This window comes from Cyprinus carpio, unplaced genomic scaffold (genome assembly GCF_018340385.1).
Source record: "Cyprinus carpio isolate SPL01 unplaced genomic scaffold, ASM1834038v1 S000006521, whole genome shotgun sequence".
NCBI classification, from domain to species: Eukaryota; Metazoa; Chordata; class Actinopteri; order Cypriniformes; family Cyprinidae; genus Cyprinus; species Cyprinus carpio.
The window spans coordinates 581,270-588,162 of record NW_024879188.1 but is presented as its reverse complement, the minus strand read 5'-3'; positions in this window follow the sequence as shown (position 1 = coordinate 588,162).

Genomic DNA, 6,893 nt, shown 5'->3' with positions numbered 1-6,893 from the left:
GCTAAATTAAACCTGGCACGATTTGAGGTTTCCCATTGTGGTGAGCACTGAAATAGAAAGTGCAAAAGGTTGTGGGCTATTCCCGGGGAACACACATACTGGTAAAAAGAAATGACTGAATGCATTGTAAGTCGCTTGGAATAAAAGGCCCTGCTAAAATAAATTGTACAGATTTTTTTTTTTAAGCAAGTCCGTGATATTTGAAAATGCTCAATTGATGAAAGTGCAACCCGCGTCTGCTCCTATCCGCTCTGGTCTCATTACAACAATAACAACTGATTTACCAACAAAAATGTCCAAACATTTTTTTCATAAATTAATTAATTATGAAACAATAAGAAGAGATAACTTTGCAGTTAAAAACCAAAACTGACTTATTTCAATGGCTGCAAACAGCAGCTGTTAATTAGAAGTGAAAAAGAGAGAAAAAAAGACGCAGGCTCAGTCGACAGTTGGGCTAGATACTTGTAAGCGCCAGCCAAGGCCTGCTATAGCCTATGTTTGGCCCATGGCAGGTCTATACCAATTTATGCATTTGGAAATGAAGTTTGTGATCATGGGTTGTTTCTAATTAAATGAGAACATTCTAATTTTATTTTGTGTGTCTACATTCATTTTACACATTCCCCCACTTTTTTCGCACGCCTAAACTCTGTATGCTAAACCGTATCTATTATCAGTATTATAATTATTCGTATTCTTTTAAGAAAAAAAAGTTTTTATTGGTTATTTAAACCCATTTTAATTCAATACCAAGGAACTATACAAAAGTAAGACTTTCCTTAATTTAAGTGACATCATTTTCTCAGCCTGTCCATGGTCTCTGTATCAACGGGAATTAATTGTGTTAAACAAGGCAAGATAATTAATGAGTATTTGTGACCTGCTGCAATAGCATCAGCAAATTATTAAAGGTAAGTTTCAAGCCTTTCAAAATTTGTGGGCATTAATGTTAGTGCCAAATTTTTTTATGGGGGGGGGTGTTAGAACAAGGCCTAGCCTTATAGCCCGCATCAATAACCACAGTTTCCAAATCATTTTATTTTTTTGGCATCTGCCTAATGCACAACCTCCTTAAATGTAATCTAAACATTCCAATTTATAACTACAGTCTTTTTTTTGCTATGATTTCCTAGGCCATTTTTTGGTCACGTTTTTATAGCCTAGTTAATCTTAATTCTCTCACGACTTATTTTTATTATTATGTTTTTTTTTTGGATGGTGTGAGTCGGATAACTGCGATGCGAATAGAGTTGTCATGAACAGGCGATCCTTGTACAGAGGACCAACAACCAAGTTTCAGGGTTTCCCGTTCGAAACTTATAGATTGAAATGACAGCCCCTTAATATGACATAAGGAAATTGTGTAGTACTTAATGGTTTTTCATAATTTACTGTTTTATAACCATAACATGCATTAAGAGCCTTAATGTTAAGTATATACATAATATATTATAGATATATAGATGCTATATAGATCATCTATATATATATATATCTATATATATAATATATATATCACAGTGCTGTTCATATAATCAACAACAATTCATCACAACGTTGATTTTATTTCACTATTCCCCCCCATTCAAAAAGTAAACTTGTTATTTTATATTCCAGTCCTTACCACACAGACTTGATATACTTGTCAAATGTTTTATTTCTGTTAAATTTTGATTAGTATAACCTTGGACAACTAAGTGAAAAGAAAATCCCAAAACTCGTTAATCTCTGAAAATTAGAATATTACTTAAGACCCAATAGCAAAGAAATGATTTTTAGAAATCTTGGCCAACTGAAAAGTATGTCAAAATGAAAAGTATGAGCATGTACAGCACTCACTACTTAGTTGGGGCTCCTTTTGCCTAAATTACGGCAGCAATGCGGTCGTGGCAATGTGAGTCCTATCGGGGTCTAGTGGCACTGCTCAGGTGTTATGAGAGTCCCAGGTTGCTCTGATAGTGGCGATTCAGAGCTCTTCTGGCTATGACATCCTTGGGTCCTGGGATATTGCCATCTTCCCTCTTCACCATCCCCCATTTTCTATGGGGTTAAGGTCAGGCGAGTGTTTGCCTGGCCAATTAAGAACAGGGATACCATGGTCCTTAAAACAGGTAATCTGTTAGCTTTGGAAGTGGTGTGCAGCATTGTGGCGTTTCTAGAGTATTTGTAATGGGGTGGCCAGTCTTGTGGCACTGGCTCAAAAGAGGGTGGCCGGGAATGGGTTGGGGGGGCGGGTAAAATACAATCGTGTATAACACTCACTAAACAAAGAGTGACAGCTTCTTTTGTGGTAAAGAGCACTCTTTGCAAGCGTTTCTAGTCTATGGATCCATTTTAAAATGTAGAACTGGTTGTTTTTTGTAGCCAACCACAACATTGCAAAGTGTTCGGGAATAGACCATCTGCATATTTTATGTGGGATTCACTCTCGAAGTAGCAGTGATTGACACGATGACCAAAGCAATAGACGGGATGTGAAAATGGGCATTAAGACTAGAGCACCCTGCAGGGGCATTTTAGAAGCACCCTCAGTGATTATTTCTGGAACCTGGTTAATATGCTTTTATTGCAAACTATATACCAAAAACAACAAAATACAAATGCCCCACTTAATAAAACAATTGCATAAATGCATATTTATTAGTTAAGCACGCTAACTTAAATAAGTAAGGCTATTAATAAAATAAATACTAAAGCAGGCTGACTATAATCAGCTTGCTTCCATTTAATGAAGATAAGCCTACTCCCTCATCTGAATTAGAAACAATGCGCTTCTTAGTCTTCAGTGATGCCAAGAACATTTGAGCATACACGTAATCCTCTGAGCAAAAGCAGAGCCAAATTCCATAAAAGAACAATGTATATTTAAAAGCACACATCCAGTTTTGTGTGAGTGAAGGAAATCCACTTGCGAGTAGAGATTCGTGCTCGCGCATTACATGGATCACGTAACTTCTGCACTCCTCGATATCTGTCAAATATCACGCTATAGAACCGCCTAAAATTAAGTATAAAGAGGAGAAGAAAGTGGCCTGTAGGCCGCTACACATGCCAGGATCCGCCACTGCGCCAGATGCAGTTAGAAATTTAACTTAAACAAGGTCTCTCGCAAGACTCTGGTGGAGGGGTGGGTGTGGGGGGGGCACCTGGGGGGCCAGCCAAATTTCAGGGGGGCCAGCCGCCTCCCCGTGGCCACCACGTAGACACGCTCTGGTGTCCAGGCGGCCAAGTCCTGTTGGAAAATGAAATCTTGCATCTCCATCAGTGGACAGCAGCAGGCAGCATGAAGTGCTCTAAAACTTCCTGGTGATACGGCTGCGTTACCTTGGACCTCAGAAAACACAGTGTGGACCAACGAGCAGCAGATGACATGGCACCCCAAACCATCCACGGACTGTGGGACTTTTACACTGGACCTCAAGCAACGTGGACGTGCGTAGGGTTTCTTGAAGCACTGACTAGAGCTGCCGTCCACTCTTTGTGAATCTCCCCCAATTTTTGAATGGGTTTTGTTTTCACAATCCTCTCCAGTTGCGGTTATCCCTATTGCTTGTACACTTTATTTTTTCTACCAAATATTTTTGCCTTCCCTTCGCTCTCTATTAATGTGCTTGGACACCGAGCTCTGTGACACATCCAGCCCTCTTTTGCAATGACCGTTTGTGTCTTGCCCTCCTTGTGCAAGGTGTCAATGGTCGCCTTTGGACAACTGTCCCAAGTCAGCAGTCTTCCCCATGATTGTGTGTGTAGCCCTACAGAACTAGACTGAGAGAACATTTAAAGGCCTTTGCAGGTGTTTTGAGTTAATTAGCTGATTAGAGTGTGGAACCAGGTGTCTTCAATATTGAACCTTTTCACAATATTGTGAAAGAGGGAAGTCGTGGCCTAATGGTTAGAGAGTCGGACTCCCAATCGAAGGGTCAGGAGTTCGAAGTCCTCGGGCCGGCAGGAATTGTGGGGTGGGGGGAGTGACCGTACACGCTTCTCTCCACCCTCAATACCTGGCGACTTAGGTGGCCGCTATGAGTTAGAAGGCACTGAACCCCCAACTGTTCCCCCGGGCGCCTCAGTGAGCATAAATGGCTTCCCACTGCCTTCCGGATATAGGGTAAAAACTTTATAGTGTATGGTAATTTGTGTGTGTTCACAGTGTGTGTGTGTGTTTCACTGCTCTGTGTTGTCACTTCGGGTTTAAATGCAGAGCATAAATTCTGAGTATGGGTCACCATACTTGGCTGAATGTCACGTCACTCACTCACTTGTAATTTTCTGAGATACTGAATTTGGGATTTTCCTTAGTTGTCAGTTATAATCATCAAAATTAAAAGAAATAAACATTTGAAATATATCAGTCTGTGTGTAATGAATGAATATAATATACAAGTTTCACTTTTTGAATGGAATTAGTGAAATAAATAAACTTTTTGATGATATTCTAATTATATGACCAGCACCTGTATTTTTAATTTTTGATGCATAAGGCTGCAGCCTACGAATGTCACACGTTTTGAAATTAACTTTCTAAAAATTAATTTTCTGATTTTTAAGGATGTTAAATGTTTACTTATTTTGTTGTCGTATTTCGTTATTTCGATCTCGTTTACAAAACAAAATATAAATTTCAGTCATGTTGCAAACTGTCCCTTTGAGCCACCTGGTGGTAGTGTTCGTGGACAACTTCACATCGACTGACTTGCAGTTACAGCTGTGCCCTCTTTCTGCGGCGGTACCCGCGGGGGTACTTGGCTTTTGTTTTGGCCACCTACTGTGTGTATATATATCACCTCCTGGCCAGTTTATAATACCCTTGCTAGCACCGGTTTGGCCCCACTTTTGTCCTTTAGAACTGCCTTAATTCTTCATGCAAAGATTAACAAGCTGTTGGAAACATTCCTCAGAGATTTGGTCCATATTGATATGATAGCATCACGCAGTTGCTGCAGATTTGTCAGCTCCATATCCATGATGCGAATCTCCCATTCCACCACATCCCAAAGCTGCTCAATTGGATTGAGATATGTTGACTGTGGACTGTATTATCCAATTTTGGTGAGCCTGTGTGAATTGTAGCCTCCATTTCCTGTTCTTAGCTGACCGGAGCAGTCACCCGGTGTTGTCTTCTGCTGTGTAGCCATCTGCTTCAGGCTTCGATGTGTTGTGCATTCAGAGATGATATTCTGCATACCTTGGTTTGTAACTGTGGTTATTTGAGTTACTGTTGCCTTTCTATCAGCTCTAACGAGTCTGCCCATTCTCCCAACCTCTGACATAAACACGACTTTTTTTGTCCACACAACTGCCGCCATTGTTTTTTATTCATTTTTGACCATTCCTGTAAACCCTAGAGATGGTTGTGCGTGAAAATCCAGTAGACCCAGAGTTTTGAATACTCAGATAACTTCGGCACAACAACCATTCCACGTTCACTTTAAACCCCCCTTCCCCACTTTTTTGGGCTCAGTTTGAGCTTCAGAAAAGTCGCTATTGGCTTTAAACTTTTGTGTCACCAAGCAACTGAACAGGTGTCCAAAAATTCCCGGTGGAAAAAGTTATATATATATATATATATATATATATATATAAAATATTATAATATTATATATATATATATATTTGTATATACAGTGGTGGAGGTAATGAATACAGCTACTATGTAATTTAATTTTTGGGGGGTGCGTGTACTTTTTTGAGTATATTTTTAAAGCTGTACTTTTACTGTATTTAAATTAAAAATTTAAACCAAATATCATTGTTACCTTTAAATCATGTTCGTTACTGTTGGCCCAAGTTTGAATTGATATTAAAACCCTTTTTGCGAACTCAGTAGGCAATAAAAGGGTTTAAGACACCCGATCATGAAAAGACCAATGTTATCTGTACTGGGAAAAAGCCGCCCGAGCAAAGAGTTATCAGAAAGGGGGCCCAGCGTTTTTTAGGACTCAAGGGACAAAGCCCGCCAAATCAAGTCACTCTTTTATTTATATCCTTTTAAATAAAAAATTGTGTCAAAGCAACTGAACAACATTAATTAGGAAAACAGTGTCATAATCCCAACACTTGGTGTTTTATCATAAATATCTATATTTTTAATACCGATTTGAAAATTCATTTCTATTACTTTTTTCCCACAGTATCTACCAAATACCCCGAACGGAATATTGCATCTCTCTTCATCTCCCATTTTGACACCCTCCACTTCCTGACCTTAAGATCTGAAGGGCCCTTGCAGGATTGGTTTTTCCCTCATAATTAATTCCCGGAAAATTTGTGGGAGCGTTTATTGAAACATTAGTAACCCCGCGAAAACCCAGAAAATTGGATGGAGCTCTCAAATAGGCCAACTTATACAAAGGAACTGCCTGTTCTCTCATTCCAAAATTGTTTGTGGACTGTTTCCCATCTGATTCTTCATATTTTTAAATAGAAATTTTTTCCCTCTTTCTTATAAATTTTTTGTCAAAAGTGATCAACCATATAGATTAGATCTACGCCTGATCGATGAATGCTACTAAAAATTTCATGGGAATTTTAATGATTTATACATTAATTCCTATTCTGTCTAACTGAATCGATTATTGTACAGACATTACGGGTAAAAGCCATCTGATTTTCTTTTATCTAAAAAAATAACAATATGGCTATAAAATAACTGCTTATAAAAATTAGTTTTTGTCATATTTCAAAACTTCAACTGATTGAGGTAAATTTTTTTGTTGTTTTTTAAATTAAATTTCAGTTTGAAATCAAAGTTAAAATTTCAAGCTTCCTTTGCTGTAAGCTTTTGCAAAAAAGTACCCTATTTTAAAGACACAAATAACAGAATGAGCAAATGTTTAAACTGAGTTTTTTTTTGTAATTGATCAATTTTTAATATAATAAAATATTCATAA